General features: G+C 38.2%; 1 protein-coding gene across 5 annotated transcripts in view; it reads left to right on the top strand.

The window, feature by feature from the left end:
- LOC410336 (dipeptidyl aminopeptidase-like protein 6) overlaps positions 1–23,848 on the top strand; it is a 98,706-nt gene that overhangs the window by 37,921 nt on the left and 36,937 nt on the right. Inside the window, exons 1-3 of one of the 5 annotated variants that reach the window (XM_016914719.2) lie at positions 1,700–1,745; positions 2,149–2,289; positions 2,384–2,631. The exons of 2 other annotated variants lie outside the window; for them this stretch is intronic. The gene's annotated coding sequence lies outside the window, so the exon portion shown is untranslated. Of the gene's footprint in view, positions 1–1,666; positions 1,746–2,148; positions 2,290–2,383; positions 2,632–23,848 lie in introns of those variants that run through there. 2 more of the 5 variants (XM_026443638.1, XM_016914720.2) reach the window with 2 other exon arrangements.

Genomic DNA, 23,848 nt, shown 5'->3' with positions numbered 1-23,848 from the left:
AATAGTCGTAACGAAATTATAACGGAATTTTAGCGCTCCCTTTTTCCGCCGAGTTTCGACAATTACGCGAATATTCTTTTTCGTAATTCTATCGCTCGTTTGCGCAACTGTTGAAGAATAATAAGAGCCTTGAGAAACCGTTGAAACAATTGACACACAACCTATCGATTTTCACGTATAAACATTTTATTTACAATTAAACAATCATCGACGAAACGAGCCTATTCTTCATATCTCGACGAGGATTTTAAATTAAAAAGGAAATCGAACCTCCTCCACGTTAAACGTGTAATCGTGGAGAAAAGAAGAATTTATATATCCAACCTCGGGGGTGGAGGGGTTGGAGGGTTCGGTGGTCAAGAGCCGCGGTGGTTATTTTCGTTGAATGAAAAAGCGGTGAATGGTGGGCATGCACCATTCAATCACGCCAGGTGGTCGAAAAGATCGATGCCGCTGTGCCGGCGATGCGACACACCACGAGAGATCGTCTTCCAGGTGAGGGTTCCGGTTCCCATGGAGACCGGACTTGCCCCGGTTCTCGCCCCTAGGTCAGGGCCACCCCGGGTTCCTGCGTACCTTCCTCCTCCACCCTTCCCCTCGTCTCGTCTCGTCTCGGGATATCGCATAACAGGTGTGTGTTTACTCCTCCGCCATTTTTCTCCCCCCCAAAAATTCTCTTCTCGCGCGGTTTTGGAAAATTTTCCTCAATCAATCTTAACTTGTGTCGCACATGGAGAGTGAAGGAATATCGGTGCATTTCCTATGCGTTCTATTAAAGATGGAGCATGGAGTTTTGGAGGATTGTTTCGATACTGAAAGGAGAAGTTATCGAGGCAAATTGTCCGCAAAGCGAGTAACAATTCAGAAATATAGCTTCATTCCTTGCCAAACGTCTTGCGAAGATTCCTGGACGCGGAGGTTCGTTCAACTCTGCCCCTCTGTTGCTTATTTAATAGGAAAAAAGTTATTATTTGCGACGACGCTGTAAAATAACTTTGACTTTTTGATTCTTGCATTATCCACGCCCGCCATTATTTGTCGACCCGCATTTTACAAACTTCCTCCCCCCCTCCGATTTTTTGCAGTTTCCAGCTCCTGTTACCCAACTTTGAACTGTGTTTCCGCGAGTTGTTGGTCGAAAAGAATTGGAGGAGGGGAGGAGAGGGAGAAACGATAATTAAATATCGGGAATGGAACGGCGAAATTTTATATTCTCCCTCTTTGTCTCTCGATTTATCGAATTTCGGAAGAAGAGGAAGAAGAATTCGGTATTACGATGGAATAATCGAGTTTCGAATTCTTCCTTTAAAAAAATATTTTCCGCGCAATGATAATAAACACCCAGTGGAAATATAGAAAGAATATATTATTCGTTTGAACAAATTCGAAGAGAATATCAGATACACTCTTGGAATTAATTAAAATATATCAAATTCTCGTATTTCATATTCTTTCGTCCCGAAATAGGAGAAGAAGTCGAATTAAGAGAATTTCGTATATATATATATATATCGAAGAAAGTCGTAGCAATTCCTCCGATTCCTGCCAAGCCTCTCTAAAAAGAGAAGCGAGAGAGAGAGCCGGCCACCGTTTATCTCCGGCGGAGCGCGTGGAAGGGGGACGAAACAAGAGAGAGGAGAGAAACGAGACACTGGGCCCGAGTGTTTATTCAGTAACGAGGACGGAACCGGCCGCTTCGGTTCGAGATCGATCCGGTGGACGCAACACTGAAAAATCCTCGATACGTGAGTTTTAATTCTCCGCCCTCGTTCAGCCCAGAGAAATTCGCGATACTCCCTCTTCAACCCCCCCCCTTCCCTTCTCTTTAAAAAGGGATCGAAATGGGATGTTATATATAATCAAGTCGTTATAGATCGTCTGATCTACTTTCTCTTTCTTTTCCATTAATTTCGAATAAATTCGAATTTCGTATTCTCGAAGAGATATATTATATATATATGGAAGAATAAGGAAGACGTAATTTAGTTTTAGTTTAATTTAGCTTACATCAGAGCGAAAGGAATTTGTTATTTACATTACTGCTTCCTAATCTCGTTTACAATTTATAAACAGACATCGTCGACGAATGATTGTTTTTCAATAATATTAAATTTAAGATGGATATTGTTATTCTCGTACGAAATATAGAAAAGGAAGCAACCGTTGGAAAAATTGCATGAGAATTCGAGGAATCCCGATTTCGATCCCTGTTTGGAAGACTTTGGAGGTGAGAAACGGCAGCAGCTAGGAAAGATTACAAGGATACAAAGGCGGAATTGTGAGATTTTGGTGAGATTTTATCTCGTAACTTTTATTAATTTCGAGAAAGCGTTTCGATCGGTTCTTCCATGTTTCGATACTTTTTATTTTAATCTCTTTTCAGCACTCGCAAAACTTGGTTGATCGATTATCGAGGATCGTTCGAGGCGCGCGTGTATTCCGGTCGAGATTGAATTCTCCCCCCTTTTTCCTCCTCCACCGATAATCGACCCAACTCGAATGGAACTCGCATAAAAATCTGCATGAATTTCCGGCAGACCGTACGTGACGAACGTCGCCTGTGCGAAAACTGCGAGAGGAGAAAGTGGATTGATTGAATTGATAGGAAGAAGGAATCTCCACGCATAAAGGGTTCGTAAATAATTTGGAAAATTTCGTTCGTAACTTTTATTATCTCCCAAAAATCCCAAAAATCGATATCTCGGTGCGTTCTTTTGGGATTAAAAAATTTCTTATCCTTTGAAATTTAACTGGACTCGTTTATTATTGCCGAATAAATCTCGATTCGAAATTTTCCCTCCCCTTCGAGGATAAAACAAGTATATCTTCCACATTTTTATTCGATTGCTCGAGTTAGAGGACTGGGCGCATTGATATTCGTCGCGGGCCGGGACTCAATCACGGAGGGCGGAACTTCCGGCTCGAGGCTTGTCGAGCGTTGATGATCGACTTGCTCGAATTCCGCCGTTTCTCTTCCGCCAGAAAGGTAGAGCGTCCCGTCACGTCGATCGAAGATTGACAATTTTTTTGGTCCACGTTTCTTCGCAATAATCGTGGCGCGTTGTTTAGACGTCAAATTGGAAACTCGTGAAAAAAAATAGTGGACCTTGGAGCGATTTAAAGATCGTGGAGAAAAATTGTTGTGCAAGGCGTTGTGCATCGTCCACCCTCCCCTTTCTTTCCTTCTCGATCGAAGATTGACAATTTTTTTGGTCCACCTTTCCTCGCAATAATCGTGGCGCCCTGTTTAGACGTCAAATTGGAAACTCGTGAAAAAAATAGCGGAGAGATTTAAATTGGAAACTCGTGAAAAAAATAGCGGAGGGATTTAAAGATCGTGGAGAAGAATTGTTGTGCAAGGCGTTGTGCATCGTCCACCCTCCCCTTTCTTTCCTTCTCGATCGAAGATTGACAATTTTTTTGGTCTACCTTTTCTTGCAATAATCGTGGCGCGCTGTTTAGACGTCAAATTGGAAACTCGTGAAAAAAAATAACAGACTTGGAGCGATTTAAAGATCGTGGAGAAGAATTGTTGTGCAAGGCGTTGTGCATCGTCTACCCTCCCCTTTCTTTCCTTCCTTCTTCTTCTTCGCTTCTCCGCTTTGCCGACGAGTCTCGGAATGCTGGTCGTGTTTTCAGAATAGAACACGGGACGGAAATATTGATAGGCGCTCCCTGCCAAGAATGTCACGGCTAAGCGGCTAGATGTAGCGGACAGAGAATTTTTCCACGATTCTTTTCCTCAATGGAGCTGGACGGGATCCATTGCCTCTATGTATAGCGGCGATTCGCGCGCCATTCGACTTGGACAGTGATAAATCGGCCGCTTATATTTAGCGGATGGAATTACTCTTCCTGGCAGGGGTCTGGATAGGGTTAGGTGAATATCAGCAACTGATGCGCGCCTCTTCTATGCACCCAAAGACGGTGGTTTTTCTTTCGAAGACGAAGAGGTTTCGTGAAATCGTGAGTCGATTATTAGATTTAAAATTTTGAGGATATTCGATTCAAGAGAAATTTTTCGTTCGATTCGAAAAGAAGCCTTCTTTCTCTTAAGAAGTATATAGAAAATTATGGATTTGTTAGATCCGCGAGTGAATAAAATTTTGTATTTGGAGCAACGAAAAATTATTTTTTAGATTTTTGAAGATATTCGATTCGAGCGAAATTTTTCGTTCGATTCGAAAAGAAGCCATCTTTCTCTTAAGAAGTATGTAGAAAATTATGGATTCGTTAGATCCGCGAATGAATAAGATTTTACTTGGAGCAAGGAAAATTATTTTTTAGATGAGATTTAGAATTTTAGAAGACTAAAATTTTAGAATTTTAGAGAGGAGCCATTATTGCCAACTTTTCGTCCACCTTCGATGGAAAATTTGAAAAGCTCGTTTTTTCTCTTTGGAGGAAAATTATGGATTCGTTAGATCTGTGAGTGAACAAGATTTTGTACTTGGAGCAGGGAAAACTATTTTTTAGATGAGATTTAGAATTTTGAAGACGAGAGGAGCCATTACTGCCAACTTTTTGTTCGTTGAGAGAAGTTCGATGGTGGATTTGAAAAGCTCTTTTTTTAGAGGAAAATTATGGATTCGTTAGATCGGTGAGTGAATAAGATTTTGTATTTGAATGAAAAACTATTTTTTAGATTTTAGAATTTTGAAGATATTCGATTCGAGAGAAATTTTTCGTTCGATTCGAAAAGAAGCCATCTTTCTCTTAAGAAGTACGTAGAAAATTATGGATTCGTTAGATCGGTGAATGAATAAGATTTTGTATTTGGAGCAACGAAAAATTATTTTTTAGATTTTAGAATTTTGAAGATAGTCGAGAGAGCCAGTGGAAATTTTTCGTTTGATTCGAAAAGAAGTCCTCTTTCTCTTAAGAAGTATGTAGAAAATTATGGATTCTTTAGATCGGTGAGTGAATAAGATTTTACTTGGAGCAGAGAAAATTATTTTTTAGATGAGATTTAGAATTTTAGAAGACTAAAATTTTAAAATTTTAGAGAGGAACCATTATTGCCAACTTTTCGTTCGCCTTCGATGAAGAATTTGAAAAGCTCGTTTTTTCTCTTTGGAGGAAAATTATGGATTCGTTAGATCTGCGAGTGAATAAGATTTTGTACTTGGACCAGGGAAAACTATTTTTTAGATGAGATTTAGAATTTTGAAGAGGAGAGGAGAGCCATCGTTGCCAACTTTTCCGTCGAGAGATGTTCGATGGTGGATTTGAAAAGCAAAGTCCTCTTTGGAAGAAAATTATGGATTCGTGAGTGAATAAGATTTTGTATTTGGAGCAACGAAGAACTATTTTTTAGATTTTAGAATTTTGAAGATATTCGATTCGAAAAGAAGCTCGTCCTCTTTCTCTTAAGAAGTATGTAGGAAATTATGGATTCGTTAGATCCACGAGTGAACAAGATTTTGTACTTGGAAAACTATTTTTTAGATGAGATTTAAAATTTTAGAAGAGAAGCCATCGTTGCCAACTTTTCGTCCGTCGAGAGACGTTCGATGGTGGATTTGAAAAGCTCGTTATCTCTCTTTGAAGGAAAATTATGGATTCGTTAGATCGGTGAGTGAATAAGATTTTGTACTTGGACCAGGGAAAACTATTTTTTAGACGAGATTTAGAATTTTAGAAGACGAGAGGAGCCAACTTTTCGTTCGATGGTGGATTTGAAAAGCTCTCCTTTCCTCTTTGCAAGAAAATGATGGATTCGTGAGTGAATAACATTTTCTATTTGGAGCAGGAAAAAACTATTTTGAAGATGTTTGATTTGAAAAGATGAAATATTATCGAAAATAATTAATTGAATTCTTATCATTATAAGAAATAAGATTTTATACGCGCCAATGATGAAATTCATCGGGAAGAGAGTCAAAAGACTGTATTCCCCGCCAATAAATTCTTGAATATTATTGAATAAGAATCGATACAAAATTTCTACACTTTTCTCTTCTCCCTCTTCTAATCGCTTTTCAAGATGACGCAACGTGATGAGCTCATCCAAACGCATAATATACACAACGTTTCATTTTTATCGGGCTCGAGTCAAGAAAGGAGCAATAATAATATTTCAAAGCGACGAAAGGGACAAAAGTTTGAAGGAATCCGAGCCCGGTCGTAAATCGTAGTCGAATCGAATTAATACCGTTCAAAGGGTGAGGCGGCCTTTAATGGCCTTTATCGGGCCGCCACCTGGTGGCGGCCAAAGATAGAAGCACGATTTGCATAAATACACCACTCTTTCCTCTCCCCAACTCGACCAATTACTCGATTCGTTTCGTTATTCGTATCGGCCACTGCCATTAATCCAGCTTCCCGCGACCCTTGCGAAAATCGGCCAATCCTCCGATATTCTTCACCCTTTCGTACGTGTGAAATGGTCGAATCGTGTAACGAGAGAGAGAGAGGGAGAGGTTCGTTTCGCAAACTCTGCGCTCTCTTGACTTAACGACGAGCAGAAATATCCTCGAAATCAGACTTCCAAATCCCTCGAAATCCCCCTCCCCCCTTCTTGAAATCAAGACTTTCATCCCGCCATATCCGATGGAAATTGGAATTTTTCACCGAATAACTCGCCCGGGAATCATCTTTTTTGCGCATTATTATTCCCTTCCAAACTGTTCTTTTTCCCGGGACGAGATTAATGGTTGCATTGCAACGAAGGGAAGGAAGGTTGAAACTTGGCGCGACATTTTTCACGCGCATTATCGAGGGTGAAGAAATGACGCAACGAGACGGATCCCCGTTCTTAAGATTATTATTAAGGAGGTAATGCGACGATATCGGTCGTAATAAATGGCGCGATAAAACGTCCAACTGGATATTATTATTGTTATTGAAGTTTCGAGGATGTAAGATAACGGAGAGCAGCAGAAGTGGAGCTCGGTGATTCGAGATCGATAATCGAACGAGCGAGCTCCGAATCTCCGTTCGATTAATGCGTTGCATTGCTGCTGTGAATAATATTCCGAGCAAAAGTACTCGTGCAGACGAATCCATTTGTTTCTTGGAGAGAAAGAGAGAGAGAAAAGAAAAGAAGCTCTCTGGATCGCGACTGAAAGAGGCGAGAAAAATAGAGAGAGAGATTGTTCTCGTGGTTGAAAAGGGGCGAACACAATAGAAGAGAAAGGGGGAGGGATGCATTTGCATTCGAGATGGAATTCGTTAATTGTGCGTGGTGGACGAATGAAACGTGGAAAGAAGAGGAGCAGCAGGAAAGTGGTCTCTGTACACTCCTCTCGTCCTCCCGTTTGGAGGGGGAAAAAATGCAAACAACCTCGTAATGAAATCTCGAACTTGGCGCAACCTCGACTCGGAAAAGTGTTCGAATCTGAAAGTTTCAGGTTGGAAAGGTTTTTCGTAGTTGGACGGAGAGGCAACTTTCCATTGTGAGTGAGTTTGCAAAATTGGCGAGGAAAGAAAGAAGGAGGTGAGAAAAGCGAGAAATCAAGCTCCTCGTTTCTTGTTTCAACCTGACGATAATCTCGCGAGGACCACATCGAGAAAAATTTGGAATAACGCTCAACGTTTACTTGTCGAATTTTCATTAATTGCGTTATTTGATAGATAACGACAAGAAAACGACTTTTCCTCCATTGGAGAAATTGATAAAGTGAAGGAAGAAGGGAAAGAAAAGGAAATTTGAGGTAACGTATTATCAATTACAATTACAAATTTAATTGTATCGTTGGAAAAAACTTAACGAATCGAAAACTTTGTCAGAGAAATTGATCGAGTGGAGAAACAAAGATGATTTTCGTACAGTAAATTGGAACGGAAGTTAATTAACTCTGCTTGTTTCTCGGATGATAATTACGAGAGGATTGGAGAAAGAAGTCGAGGCGAATTCAAACCTAGGAGAATTTGGGCCGTTGTTTCATCCGAGGGAAGTATTCAGTTGTGCCCGGGGTGTTTTCGAAGCGATGATCGAGGGGTCGGAGAATTAGGTGGGAAGGAAGTCCGGTTATGAATTTTCGACAAACTTTCCGGGACCCCGTTCTTTCCCAAACTTGGAGATCGAAGCGTTGGAGGGAAGATTGAAATTTTGTTTCCTTCGAAAGTGGATTCTTATTCTCCCTTCATCCAATTTCGCCCCGATATCTCCATTTTTCATTTGGAATTTGACTTTTGAAACAACAGCGCAACTATTTTGAAGAGGAAAACCCGTGGAATAAATTTAAAAAAATTAAATTTAACAATTAAATTATCGACAGAGCTCGTTACAATTATTACATTACACGAAGAATTGGAATCTTAGAATTAATCTCAACATTTAGCAATTAAATTATCGATAGAGCTCGTTACAATTATTATAAAAAAAAAAACGAATAATATTATACGAAGAATCTTTGAATTTCGAATTAATCTCAACATTTAACAATTAAATTATCGATAGAGCTCGTTACAATTATTAATTATTCGAATTTCGAATTAATCTCAACATTTAAGAATTAAATTATCGATAGAGCTCGTTACAATTATTAGAGTTTAAAAGAAACGAATCATTATAATATTACACGAAGAATTATAGAATCTTCGAATTTCGAATTAATCTCGACATTTAACAATTAAATTATCGACAGAGCTTGTTACAATTATTAGAATTAAAAGAAACGAATCATTACATTACACGAAGAATTAGAATCTTAGAATCTCAACGTTTAACAATTAAATTATTGACAGAGCTCGTTACAATTATTAGAGTTAAAAAGAAAGAATCATTACATTACACGAAGAATTATAGAATCTTCGAATTTCGAATTAATCTCGACATTTAACAATTAAATTATCGACAGAGCTTGTTACAATTATTAGAATTAAAAGAAACGAATCATTACATTACACGAAGAATTAGAATCTTAGAATCTCAACGTTTAACAATTAAATTATTGACAGAGCTCGTTACAATTATTAGAGTTAAAAAGAAAGAATCATTACATTACACGAAGAATTATAGAATTTTCGAATTTCGAATTAATCTCGACATTTAACAATTAAATTATCGACAGAGCTCGTTACAATTATTAATTACTCGAATTTTCGAATTAATCTCAACAATCTATATCATACAATCCGAAGATCGAAAGGAAGAGGGATCGATGATCGGTCTCAGGGCTGCTTCTCGGGACAAAGCGTTTCGAAAAACGTTTACGACTTATTACATTATCCGCGCAATGGCGGACGTGATCGCGGTTATTAATACAGGCTCGCGACAGTCCGACTTAATCGCGGAGGGTAAACAAACTCGGCCGAAACTTACATCCGCATGCATAATTAATGGACCACCGCCGATTTCGATAGAGCGGAATTATGCATGAGCTCGCCTTTTCTGCGCTCCCTTGTTGCATTCCCTCCCCGAATTCGTTAAAATCCGTTCGTTATTCTTCAGAAATAGAGAAGATGTTCGTTCACTTCATATCGTCCAATATCGCGCACGCTCTCTCTAGTAGCTCTTTATTAATTTAAATTCGATCGAAGGGATGAGAAGGAATCTGAATTTTGACGTGCACGGATGGATGGATCGAATCCAAGTAGACTGGGAGTAAATCCTGGCGAACGTGCATTGAGAGCGAATTTCAAATATCTTTTTAGGAAGAAGGAGAGTGAAAATGGTAAACTTTCATGTATCGATTTGGAATATGGAAAAACGAGGGACTATCAAATTATTATTATCTTTCCAAGAGGCAACTATGAAATCGTTATCGATCAAGGAGAAAGTTTTCAATTCTAATTCTTCCAATCTTCTTCCGATCTCGTCCCGATAATTTTGTATACCTTTCCACATATTGGAGAGAAGACACGTGGACAAAGTAAGTCGAGTAAGTTCCCTTTTTCTCCGATATTCCCCACCAAGCTTCTCCTCCGTTTCGCCCACGTCGCGATAACGAAACATGTAAATCTCCCCGCGACTTCCTTGTTCACGGTGATTGGAAAACTCGACGGAGCGTGCCGTCTGGTATATAATGAAGTGCCATATCACTGGCGGGGAATGGGCGCAAACAGATCGATGCATCGTGCCTTCGCCCACGCGTTCTTCGGCCACGCAGATTTATTTTCCCTACGAGGAAATTAAAATGAAACTAATACACACTCTCTGTCTCTCTTTCTTGGGTTATCCTTCGAACAGAAGGATAGGACTGTTCTCGAGACGAAACGAGATTCGAAATTCCTTTCTTTTTGTGCAGCGAAGTGTTTATAATAATAAATAATAAATTTAACCTTTTTAATTAAATTTACTACTGAATTTTTATTAATAATTTTATTAACATGACTAGGTAAACAATTAATCGAATATTTCTTTACTAACATTAATATATTATTTTTTATATTTTTTTCTAAACTTTTATATAATGTGAAAATTATCGTCAAATTAAAAGTTTAAGATTAAAAACAAAAAAATTATTGAATAAAAAGAGTTATTCAAGTTCATATATTTTGAAAATTTTTTCTATTAACTTAATTTTACTTACTAATTAAATATAATAATTATTGAATACATAAAAATTCCTTAATAAAATATAAATATATTAAATAAATTATTACTAACATTAACATTTCAACATATATATATATATATATATCATATCGAATTCGAGGTAAAATTCCCCGAACTCAAATAATTAAACAAATATTTCTTTCGGTTGTCGAATGTTTCCAAACAAGTTTCGTCGCGTGAATTTATTTTTATTAAATCAGAATAAGAGTTTCGACGATAGTTGGAGCCGGATTTAGAAAAATCGATCTCTAAAGTCGTTGCAATATTTTTAGTAGAATTTTATTTACCGACTGTTTGGATAAACAAGTATTCGCATGTAATATTACGTTCGTGTAAAAGTAAATTTCATCCATACGGATAATGCATATTGAATGAAAAAATTAAAAGAAGTAAAACGATGATTCGAAGTAATAAGAATTCGAGTTTAATAATTTATCGTTGGACGAATTTTTCACCTGGCAATATTACGATATAATCGATAATCATATCCTGAAACGATGGAATCTAGCGTGTCCTGTTTTATTACACCATTGAGCACTTGGTCGGTTGGACGATCGACGATAAGCGATAGGACGTTGGGGGGGTTATAACTGGAGAAATCTGGAAATTGGGATGCGCCGTGTCGACGACAAAGGGTTCCGCGATGCAAGATGAATTCCGAGATCCAATCTGGCACAGATGAATTCGAGCACGGCCGAGCAAGTGATTAATGGCTGCTCGATTCTCTCGAAACGCTGACTCTCTCGAAAGGCCTCCTCCCGCGCTGCCACGCGTCAGCCGATCGAGCTTCGGGTTACGATATTAATAACAGGACGCGTGGAAACAGGCGTTCCAACGCTTCCCTCCTTCTCGGCGATATTCATCCTCCGTTTCGAGAATTGACGTCGTTGATCGAACATCATTTCCGTGAAGAAATCGTGGATGAAGAGCATTAAGATATCCTTTGATGTAAGAAGGAGAGGAAAAGAGAAACGAAAGAGTATAAATTACAATAATTGATAACAATTGGGAATAATTGTAGGAGTTATACAATAGCTACTTTCGAGAATTGACATCGTTGATCGAATACCATTTCTGTGAAGAAATTGTGGATGAAGAGGATTAAGATATCCTTTGAACATTTGTGATGTAAGAAGAGGAAAAGAGAAATGAAAGAATATAAATTACAATAATTAATAACAATTGGGAATAATTGTAGAAGTTATACAATAGCTACTTTTGAGTCAATTTATCGTTGGACGAATTTGACATCGAACATCATTTCCGTGAAGAAATCGTGGATTAAGATATTCTTTGAACATTCGTGATGTAAGGAGAGGAAAAGAGAAACGAATGACTATAAATTACTCCTTGCTTTCCAATAGAATAGAATAGAATAGTTTCGATCGTGATATAATTGACTATTTGTAATTACAATATTTTATTATAATAATTAATAATAATTGGGAATAATTATAATAGGATTATACAATTGTAGGATTGTAAGATATTATACAATAGCTACTTTCAAGTCGAGAATTGACATCGAACATCATTTCCGTAAAGAAATCGTGAATTAAGATATCCTTTGAACATTCGTGATATAAAGAGAGGAAAAGAGAAACGAAAGAATATAAATTACAATAATTAATAATAATCGAACATCATTTCCGTGAAGAAATCGTGGATGTAGAAGTTAAAATATTCTTTGAACATTGATGTAAGGAGGAGAGGAAAAGAGAAACGAAAGAGTATAAATTACAATAATTAATAACAATTGGGAATAAGGAGTTATACAATAGCTACTTTCGAATCGAGAAATGACATCGTTGATCGAATACCATTTCCGTGAAAAAATCGTGGATGAGGATTAAAATATCTTTTAAACATTCGTGATGTTAAAATTCTAAAATAAATTATTCCTTGCTTTCCAACAGGATAGAATAGAATAGTTTGGATCGTGATATACTTGACTATTTGCGATTAAAATATTTTATTACAATAATTGATAACAATTCGGAATAATTGTAGGGATTATACGATAACTACGAATAAATGTTACTTTAATAAGTATTTACTTTACTTGTATACAAAGCATTATTCAAAAAAAAACGTCCAAGAGTTTCACTTTTCAAGATTCGTGGAACACGTGTTATTATCAGACGAACAATTGAAATTTAATCATCAATGTTCCACACCGATGAGAATTCATTAACGCGTGACGTAATCGATTAACGCGTGATAACGCGCGATATTGATCATTGGGGAGGGAGGGGGGTCGTTTTTAGCTCGATCGGTAATAATAATATTTCGAGCGTTGAACAGATCGAAATCCGAGCAAGACGGATAGTTGGATCGATTCGAGATCCACCGTTACTCGAAATTCCCAGCATTATTGGCGGAGCGTGGCTGATTAATGATTATATCTCGAACGCGTCCTACCGATTAATTATCCTTTCCACCTTGGAAACGACCGATTAATTCGCACAGAAAATTTCAAACGTTACGAACGTTGATGATCGTCCGAGTATCAACTGTTAGACAAGAGTTGAATGATCGAACGAGATATCAATTGATATCAATTTTTCTTTAGACGAAAATTAATAAAATAACTAATGGAATTATTAATATCATAAAATTGAATACAAAGTGAAAGTTTCTCTTCTAAGGATATAATAATGTATCGAAGATTCGTAGAAGAGGAACGTTTTACATTCTCAAACGATCGACATTTCCCCTCCCTGTTTTGATTTAACGATTAATCTGTTCGTGATCGGTTTACGATGCATTGTTGGAATAAACGTCGGAGCATAAGGTTTGAAATTTTTCCCGCTCATTTTACGACCACCACGACCCTTCACTCCATAAAAGCATTGTTGTGCAAATCGCAGCATCGCTTGAAAAACAGGAGTACCTCTCCCCCCGAATCGATAGATCGTTTTTTGCTCGTTGCCTCCCACCGCTCTGCTCTTCCAAATTCTGTCAATAACATCCATCCTCGCGCGACGTTACGTCGATGTTACGTAAATAACCGTTATATACCATAAACCTCTATCACGGTCAAATTTTAAGAAGAATTATTCGAGTAAATCGAATACTATTTTCGATTACTCGAATTCTATAGAAAGAGAGTATATTTTTTCTTTTATCTCTGTATTTTTCCATTTTTATTCAAGATATAATTGTATTTAAGTAATGGCGAATTTCGAAGGAAAAAAAGGAAAAAACGAAATTTTCCGGAAAGTGAACGTTGAATGGAATCGAAATCCGCGAAACAGGTATCGCGTTTAACTTATTTCGCGACCTATATTTCGGAATTCTGAGCGTTGTCGACGCGGAAGTGGCTGACAACCGGAAGCGCGGAGGAGGAGGAGGAGGGACGTTTGTCCGCATCTCGGCTTCGACCATAATAGGAAAACTTTCAGCGCCTGTATATATGTGTGCGTGAGAAAGAGAGAGAGAGAGAGTAACGTTTCGTTAATTTTTTTTCATACTACTACGTTTCCACGATTCGAATCCTGAAATTTCGACGACGGTAACCGGTGCCAAGTCGTTGGTCGTCGTCGAAACGAACGGCCATCGGCGGGATGTCGATGAAATAAAAAAGTAGTTTCCAGTTGGCAACGAATTGGCAACACGAATTGTGGTAAAAAGCGGTGGGGGCTGAGAAATCTCTATTATCGGGACTAGATAGCGGAAGGAACGAATTTCAATCTTTCTTTTACGACGATAACGAAGAAGAAGAAGAAGAAGAAGACTCTATCTCCTTCCTTTTCGGATTTGCACGAAAGAGAACGATTCAGACAGAGAGAAATTAATTCAATCTTTAATTATATATCGAGATTGAAAATTAAAATTGAATCTAACGTATCGATTTTTATTAATTTAAATTAATTCAATCTTTAATATTATATATCGCCAAGTTGAAAATTAACATTGAATCTAACATATCGATTTTTTAGGATCTCGATTAATCCGCCAGTTTAAAAATGGACCGTGACTGTAACAAGCTGAACGTGAAAAATTACCATCGAATGAGTGAAACAACGACACTTCGTCTCTCAGTCGGAAAAACTTGACACTTTCGCAGTCAAATTTCGCGATATCGAGCGAAAATGGAGCGAGGAATAAAGGGGGCGAGCTTAATTAAACTCGTTCGAAATTTACAACCCTCGTCGAAATCCTGAATTTTCGCCAGATCATCATCGACGTTGTATTTTCCAGCCCTTCCAATTGCTCTGAATGGAACGGTGAATAAGGGAAGATATCGTGTACATCGTGTCTAGTCTCCTCTTTGGAAACAGAAACGGTGAATGCATGTGGAAACACACCTCTTCTTCTTCCACCTTCTCTCTAACCATTCCATTCGATGGAAGGATGCATTTGTTTTTCGCTAATCACATGGGGTTCTCCGAAGTCCAAACACGGCAATTTTGCCGATTAACAAAGCCATCGAGGTGAAAATGTGCTTCATCGTTCGAAAAATCAGCATCCACTTTTTCATTTTAATGATTAATAATCCATTCCACGTTTTTGTATCGTATAACGCTTCATTTTTACCAACCCTAAACTCTCAAACTGTTCTTTTTTCAGGCTTGCCGACAACTTGATGCAAAAATGGCGGCAAATTCAAATCTCGCGTTAATTTTTAGGGACATCTCTATATACTCGATGACAAGCGGTTCGAGTTTCTCTTTCTCACCCTCTTTCTTTTTCGCGGTATTTTCCACGGGTGTTCGAGTTAAAAGTCGGAAGGGATGTTGGACAGGGGGGATGAGTCCAATTTCGCGGAGGACGGGAGGGATTTGTTGGTATTGCGGAAGGATTTTTGTGATTGCGAGAGGAGGGAGAGAGATTTTTCTTGGAAGGAAGGGAAGAAGAGGATTTGGCGGAGAGTTTGTAAGGGATTGAACGTCAAGTTGAGGTTAAGAAGGGATCTTTTGTATTTGCGTGTGTTTAAGCGAGCAAATTTGTTTTTTTTTCTCTTCGAGCGTGGTGGCGATAGGATGAATCTCTTTTTAAATTCTTTAGAAAACATATATTTGATTTGATGTCCAATAAGTTTTTCGATAAATTTATTGAAATAAATTCGAGTTTTAATAAGAAACGTGAGACTGTCCTCCCCTCCGCGAATCAATACGCTCGTACAAGTTGTTGTAGTCTTTGTTCTTGGAATCAGAGATCAAAGAGAAGAGTGAGAAACGAAATAGAAACGGAAGGAAAGTTTCCCTCTCGCGCTTAATTTTCCTCCCCTCCTCCCCTCCTCTCTCTGTTTTTCCGCGCGCGTGACTAAATTAAAATCCACAGAGTGACTCGAAATTAACCCCCTTCGACTCTTATTCCCCTTCCTCCCGGACGAAAATTTCCGCACGGATTATTCGAAATTTCTTCTAAATTTATGCATTACAATTACGATTCTTTTGCACGCACGGAGATGGATCCCGTGTTATTAAACGTGTTATTAAATACAGTTCGTAGAAAGTGCGAGAGAAAAGTGTTTTTCGAAAGATTTTAAATTTTCGCTTTGAAAGAAAGAGGAAAATGTTGGACAACGTATATTTGGAATACAATATTGGCGGAATTGCGATAATTTTAATTCTTCTCGCGAACAATCTGTCAATGTTTAAATGTTTCGATATCGAAATTATTATATTTACATTTCGTTTGCCCAATTTTTACAACAGTTTCTATCGAGAGAGTCGATGAAATTTCAATAAAATCTCGAATAGAATAATCTATTTTTCGCGAACATTATTCTTCTTTTTTTGCCACGAATCTGTCAATATCGAAATTATTATATTTACATTTCGTTTGTCCAATTTTTGCAACAGTTTCTATCGAGAGAGTCGATGGAATTTCAATCTCTATTTTTCGTGAACATTATTCTAATCTTTTTTTTTTTTTAGTCACGAATAATCTGTCAATATTGAAATTATTATATTTACATTTCGTTTGCCCAATTTTTGCAATAGTTTCTATCGAGAGAGTCGATGGAATTTCAATCTCTATTTTTCGTGAACATTATTCTAATCTTTTTTTTTTTTAGTCACGAATAATCTGTCAATATTGAAATTATTATATTTACATTTCGTTTGCCCAATTTTTGCAACAGTTTCTATCGAGAAAGTCGATGGAATTTCGAATAGAATAAAATTTCGAATAGAATAATTTATTTTTCGTGAAAATTATTCTTTTTTTTTTGTCACGAATAATCTGTCAATATCGAAATTATTATATTTACATTTCATTCGCCCAATTTTTGCAACAGTTTCTATCGAGAGAATTTCAATCTCTATTTTTCGTGAACATTATTCTAATCTTTTTTTTTTTTAGTCACGAATAATCTGTCAATATCGAAATTGTTATATTTACGTTTCGCCCAGTTTTACGCGAATCAACGGAATTTCAATTTCGAAGAATCTATTCCACTCCCGCGAACGGGAGTTAATCAAGACAATCAATTTTAAGTCAATTTCACCTCGTCTCGAAATGGATCGAGTTTATATACGTACGATTGGGTGTATAAGTTTATAATTTATATCCGTCGTAACCTCTCGCCATTCCACGTTACGTCTCGATCGCCCTCTCCTCCAGGGTTAAAATTCGATGCACGGGCTCGTAATTACGCGCAGCGGCTAATTAAATCCGGAAACGTACGAGATAAAGGAACCCTCCCTAATTGTCCTACTTTTCGCAATTAACGATCCGTGCTTCCCTTTATTCCGAGACTTTCGGTGCATGGACACGCGAGATCGGGCGTGAAACCATAAAAGAACATCGCATGCCTAATGCAACAAATCGAGGCTCACACGAGAGAGATCGCTGTTCATATCGAAACGATTGCAATTAACTTTTCTAAATTTTTCTTGCACGTGAAAGGCCTGTTATCCGTTGCTGTTACTTTTTAATATTATTAAGGGAATAGCTTGTGAGCGAAAAAGTAACTAAACTATGTCATATATGGATCATTTTGTTCTGCTTTTGTTCGAGAAGGGTAAAACAGAATCGAAGGGCGTACGAGTCGCATCTTTGCATGCGTATAAACCAGGGAATTGGAAAGAAAGAAAGTTTGGAATCGAATTCGTGCAAGATATGAAAGTTTGAAAGAGAGAAGAAAAAAAGAAAAAGGAATTTTTCGCGATGCTTCTTCCCTGTTTTCGATTATCAAAGCATTCGATGCGAGCGACTGACCTGGAAAATCTGTTTTTCCTTCGGATGAGAATTCCCGCGGCTTTGCTTTATCGCGCTCCTCCCCTATTTCCTCTCGCGTCTAAGTCTTGGCAACGTGTGATCAAGTTGTTTTCCGCATTCCAGAGAGAATTTAACCGAGTCTCGAGGGATCTTGATTCGTAGACATCTCACCTGGTTTTAGGACAGGTTTCTCCCGCTATTTTCTCGGAGTCTTGAAACGTGAGAATCGTAGGGGAAGAAGATTATTTCGAGAAATAATAATTCAAATTTATAGATTTATTTGAGGAAAGAACAAGCTTCTTCGTTTCATCTATTTTTATTACGTTCTCTGGCTTCCATTGGCTTCAATTAACAATTCCATTTTCCCCACCCGATATTTGTTTATTTCGAAAAAGAATTAATCAATTTAGTCAAAAGCTATTCCATCGATTGAAAAGTCTAGAGGAGGGAAGATAGAAATCTATCCGAGAATAAATCGTTCCATAAAGTTCAACGCGTATAAATCTCGAAGAAGAGAGAGAATCCCCGGACGAAATAACGTTCCATTCTCTGTATCCTGCGATACCAACCGTCCCCGAGATAAATTATTCCACGAAACTGGGATTCGTAAGAATCGATCTATTCCAAAATGAAATAATTTCCCCCTTTTTTCCTTCCAAGTTAAAGTTATCCCCTCTCAGAAATTGTATCGAAGGAGGATCAGCTTCGTCTCCATACGTTGCAAGTAACTCGATAAATCGAGACTGTTTCTTCTTCCCTTCTCTTTTCCCCGCAATATGGAAGAAACTTGTGGCGAGATATTCGTGGAAACACGTATGACGGCGCATCTCGATTCTTATCTTCTTTCTCTCATTTTTATTTCTCGTTCACTTATTCTCCTCCAATTCGATTCGACTTCCCTCTTGTAAAAAGGAATTTGTTCCTTTTTAAATCCATCCAGAAGGAGAGATTCTTTGAGAGATTTCGTTTAATCCAGGGGAGGATGCGCAGCTTTCGAGATTGCACAATTTCAGAAATTATTCGTCGCGTCGACGTCTACGCGGTTTTAGAGATTCCCGCTAGATGTCTCGCCAATGCCCGTTTTCTAATTTTCGACGGTACGTAAAGATTTAAGAATAGAGCGTCTTGTCAAGCAGCCTCGCCATTCCATATCCATCTCCATATATTTCATGTCCATATATTTCCATTAACGAAAAAATGATTAAAATCCTATTATTTGAAACGAATTCTGACGAAAGTGAAAGCATCAGATTTTTCCTCCAAAAGGTGTCCAATTTCATAATGGCTCGCTTATTCGAAATCATTCCATGGAATTATTACACCCTCCTCGATTCGCACTATTTACAACCCAGAAATCCCATTTTCCATCCACGGTACACCCCGAGGAGGCTAAGTCACTCGAAAACAAGCGTGGACGCGAAGCTAAACCGTTGCAATAATTATTCTTCTTCCCTGTTTCGTTGGCGCGGAGGAGAATCGGATATTAGAAAGAAGAAAGAGAGAAGGGTGAAAGGAGAAAGAGGAAAGAAAAGAAAGAGAGTGGAGTGGAAGTGGCATGAAAAAAGAAAAGGAGGAAGAAACGGAAGTGAATTGTCCCGCGTGACGCTAGGAAAAAACAAGATACGCTAAAAGCGGAACAGGAGAGGGAATATACGAAAAGTGGAACACGTGTGCGCGCAGTTTCACAAGTTTCCCTTTCCTCGTTGCGAGCGGTGGAGTGCGCGACGACACGAAGTGGTCCTCCTCGACCGTCCCTTTCTTCCCGCTTCTTCTTCCACAGGCCACAGAGAAGGAGTGAGGAGGAAGTGGAGGAAGTGGAGGACGCTTTTTTCGCGAGGAATTATTGCGCATTCTTTCCAAGGAGATACTCTTTTTTTTTTTTGGAAAGAATCGACGAAAAAATTGTCGAAATGAAAAAGACGAGAGATTCCTCGATTTTGAAGAAATTATTGATCGAAAATGAAGAGAGAGAAGAGAATGGAGGAAAGAAGCATTGTTTCGAAGAATAAAGTGTGGGAAAGGAACTGTTGATCGAAATGAAACGTGTGGAGAGAAAGAATCCCAAGATTATTTTTTTTTTATCTAATGTTATCTAAAACATATCGATCCTTGCATTAAGTGAATAAGATTCTTCGAAATGAAAAACTTTTTACAAAACAAGAGTAAAAGTTTCTCTGATAAATTCTCCTTTTTTTAGACAGAATATAATAAATATACATATATAAAAAGTATTACATTAGCGAAAGAGAAAAATTCAATCCATGATACGCAAAGGAATCCAATAAGCCTTACATAAGCGCGTCGACAGGAGAAATTAACGATCCCGCAACAAACTTTCTTCGTTTTCCGTTCGTTCCGCCGTCGACGTGTCGAAAGTTCGAAGAACAACAACAAGAAAAAGAAGAAGAAGAAGAAGAAGAGGAAGGAGCTGGCAGAGGGCCATTTCACCCGATGGAAATCGAGACACACGGTGCGCACACGGTTTTCGGCCGTAAACATCCGCCCCAAAGCGTTCCTGGAAGAAGGAATGGATAAGACAGGTCAGCCGTGGGGAGAAATTGGCGAAATATTGCGTGCACCGTTGCATCCATCCCGCGGAATCCTCTTTGACGAAGGGGGTGGAAATATTGGAGCGGGCCACTTTTGGGGCTCGAGCTTGACTTTGAAAGCCGATACGCGGACGGGATCAAAGGGACGTGATGATGCAACGCTGTCCTCGATTTTTCAAAGTTTGCGCATCTGTAATATCATTGACGGTTTCGTTGATCAGAATCGTCTCGAGTGGTTTTCGAGGAGGAAACACTTTTAAACTGTAGTTTCGAATATTCACGAATTGACATCGTCAATACGAAATAATCGACGATTTATGATTCCATTGAAAAATTATTGAACGAAACTGGCAAATGTATCGAGGCGTTTAAATTTTCTTCGTTACCATCCTTGTATCGTTATTTCGCTCGATGGAAATTTAAGGAAGAAGCGAGCTCGCGAAGAACGAAGCGGTAGAAAATGAAGTTTTATATCTCGATAAAGCGCAATGGCTTTTAAAATATGAACAAATCTTGTCTAATAGAGATGTATATATATATATATATATATATGGAGCAAAGTAAGAGTAATATGAACGGCGAACGAAGCATAATAGATAGCATTAATTTTGTTTAGACTCGGTCGGTAATGGCGCGCGAAGCAATGGCCGGAAGATTTCAATTTTTTTTCTTTATTCTTCCTCCACGCGAACCGGCATCCTGTTCGATAATTGAATCATCTCCGCATTTATTTTATCAAATGTCGAAAAACGCGCGTGACGGTACGTGGCTAAATGATGGGGGAGGGGGAAAAAAAAAAATGAAGAGGAAAAAGAGTGCAAAAATCGAGGCGAGCTCGAAAATATAAAATGAAAAAATAAAACGATGAAACGAAGATCTAGCTTGGAAAACTATAGTTCCGTGCGTTTTACCGTGAATTAAAAATAATAAAAAAAAAAAAAAACAACGAGGAAGAGAGAATTTGTAGGGAACATTTTTGGAATGGAATCGAGTTATTACTCGGCCATTAAAAAACGATTTCGAAATTGCTCGACGATCTCTGATAAAAATATATTCGTTCTGTCGATCGATTTTTCTGAATCTAGATCATCCGTTCTACTTTTTTTTTTTTAAGATTTTTCTTTACGCAAAGAAGATTCATTTTGAGATTAAAGATCCGCAAGTCTGCAAAATTAATACAAACGTTACTACTAATTCGATAATTAGAAGAAAAGAAAAAAGTATAAATCCAAAAATATTTCCGATAAAAGGTGAAAGGTGAAAATTTTTCGACTCAACAACGTGATAAAAGAATGACGGGTTCGAAGAGAAATCTGATGCGATGTCTGTCTCGTCTATCGAGACAGAAAATATTGTCGATTGCACGCTCACTGGGATAAAATTGGAAGTCGAGAGGAACGATAATCTCTCGTCGCGTATTATACAGGCGGAAATGGATCGAGCTTCCTGGTCCACCGGTCGCGCTTGGCCCGTAATTGTCCTCGTGTTTGGTAATTAATTTACTCGTGCGCCGGTAACCGAACTGGTATACACCGGCCGAAATTTTATCGTTTCGAAAATATTTCACGGCGTGGTGTCGACCGTTCTTCCGGAACGTTGGCCCGGGGACTCGTTAATAGCTTCCACTATAGTCGACCCCGCGAATCGCATCGATTCTCGCGTGTCTGCTCTAATTTAATCTTGGCCGATCCTCCTTTTGTCGAGAAATGCGTTTTAACGCATTCGTGATGGTCTATCTCGCTGTTTCGAACGAAGCAAAGATGTATTTTATATGAAAATACCGAATCAATATCAGTTATCTGTTTATAATAGTTTTTATACGATATTACATCAAATTTGAGAATAATAATTCTTCATCTTCTGTCTCTATTATTCGTACAATCATCGAATAAAGAGTAATAATAATAGTAATGATAGGAAATAATATCGGTTCATAAACGTGACATAATTTCATCCTATTAATATTTATATATCCAATTCCCAATACCAAAATTCCTACCCCGAAGAGTACTTCGGATTCATCCCTTTCGGCCATCACTTTCTCGATCAATGGCTCCACCGCAGCATGGAATAAAATCTCCGTCCCTCGACCATATTCATCGAACGAAGTGGCGAACAACGTATTGACCAACTATTATCCCAACTATCCGATCATCAATGTCTTCATAACCTCATCCGAAAGTTTGTCTGGTTATTAATCCGAAATAATTGCGCGATCAAAGAAATTGTGAGCATCGAGGAATTGTTGCCGAGTCCAGACAACCCTCGAACATGATTCGTTTGAATTGGATCTTTCGGAATTTTATTGGATTATAGTGGAAATTAAAATAAGCGAATTCGTTGTATTCAAAAATTTGGAACGAAGGGGATGAACCATTAAAGAAATTTTATTTAAAGATAACACGAGGGGATAGATTCTTCGTTAATTAAGAATATCGTTAATTAAAACTTTCGTTTGAAAATTTATCGAAAGTATCGTCCAAGCGACGATATATGGAAACAGGATGATAACAGGTGGATGGAAAATTTACTTTGAAAATTTGGATGTAAAATAAAAACATTTAGGACAAGCATGTTTTCTCAAGCATGTCGACATTCTCTTGAAAGATAACGAGTACAAATTCGATATTTGGAACAGGTTCATCTTTGTTCCTCACAGGAAAATCCTTTGTTGCCTGTCCTAAAAATTCTTCCTCCGCTGCACTCCTTCTTTCCACCCCTTCTCTCCTCTCGAATAATTTCTTCCCCAACCGGAGAAATATTCTCGAAGAATTCAATGCTCCCGGGGGGCGAAACCAGTCGCTGAATTTTTACCAGGGAATGCAAATCGGTGGGGAATTCACGGAATTCGGCTGTAACCTCGAAACAAGTCTTTCCTCCCCAAGCCCCGTTATATTTCCCCGGATTAAATTTCAATTAAGAATCCACAATCACGAAGGGGTGCTTTCGAAACATTTTATTTTATTTTCTTCGACAAAAATTTATTCCCCAATCGATATATCGTTTAATCAACGCCAGATTTTCGATCGATATCCATTATTATCCTCAGACTTGACAAGTAAATTTCTATTCGTTTTCCTAATCTCGACACTTTTCGACATTTCATTGAAAAGGAAAATACACGTGCGATCGAGAAGTGATAAATTTTCCAAGAATTTTTATCGAGATATGTTTATCTGGTTAAATTGTTAATGGCACGAATCCAAAGGTGGAGACGAATCGAGGGAAGGGGGATGGAAATGTTTCACGCGACGCCCTCGTTACTTCACATCGCGTGAAATCGGTTACAGAGTCGTAAATTTCAGACGAATCGCTGTTGGCCGGAGAGATTAATCACGTTGGTAACACGTTGTCTGTTTATTCTTTGACTGGCACAAAAGCCTTCTTCTTCCTTTTTTTTCTCTTTTTTTTCTTTTCCTCGTTTTCTTCTTTTTCTTCTGCTCGCCAGAGGGCCCGTGATAATAATTTCGTTGCAGCTCACAGCGTTCATAAATTAAAGGAACGTCGGGCGAACACCGGTTCGCCCGAAGGGAATGTTTCTTCCCTCTTCTCGTCCAGGCCGCGTTTATTATCTCCTCCTCTCCCTCCAAAAGGATTTCTCTCCGCCTTTTTGGACCCCGCCATT

The sequence above is a fragment of the Apis mellifera genome, linkage group LG11, assembly GCF_003254395.2.
Source record: "Apis mellifera strain DH4 linkage group LG11, Amel_HAv3.1, whole genome shotgun sequence".
In the NCBI taxonomy this organism is placed as follows: domain Eukaryota; kingdom Metazoa; phylum Arthropoda; class Insecta; order Hymenoptera; family Apidae; genus Apis; species Apis mellifera.
Note: the sequence above shows the minus strand (reverse complement) of the source record. Positions and strands in the feature narration are given on the sequence as shown.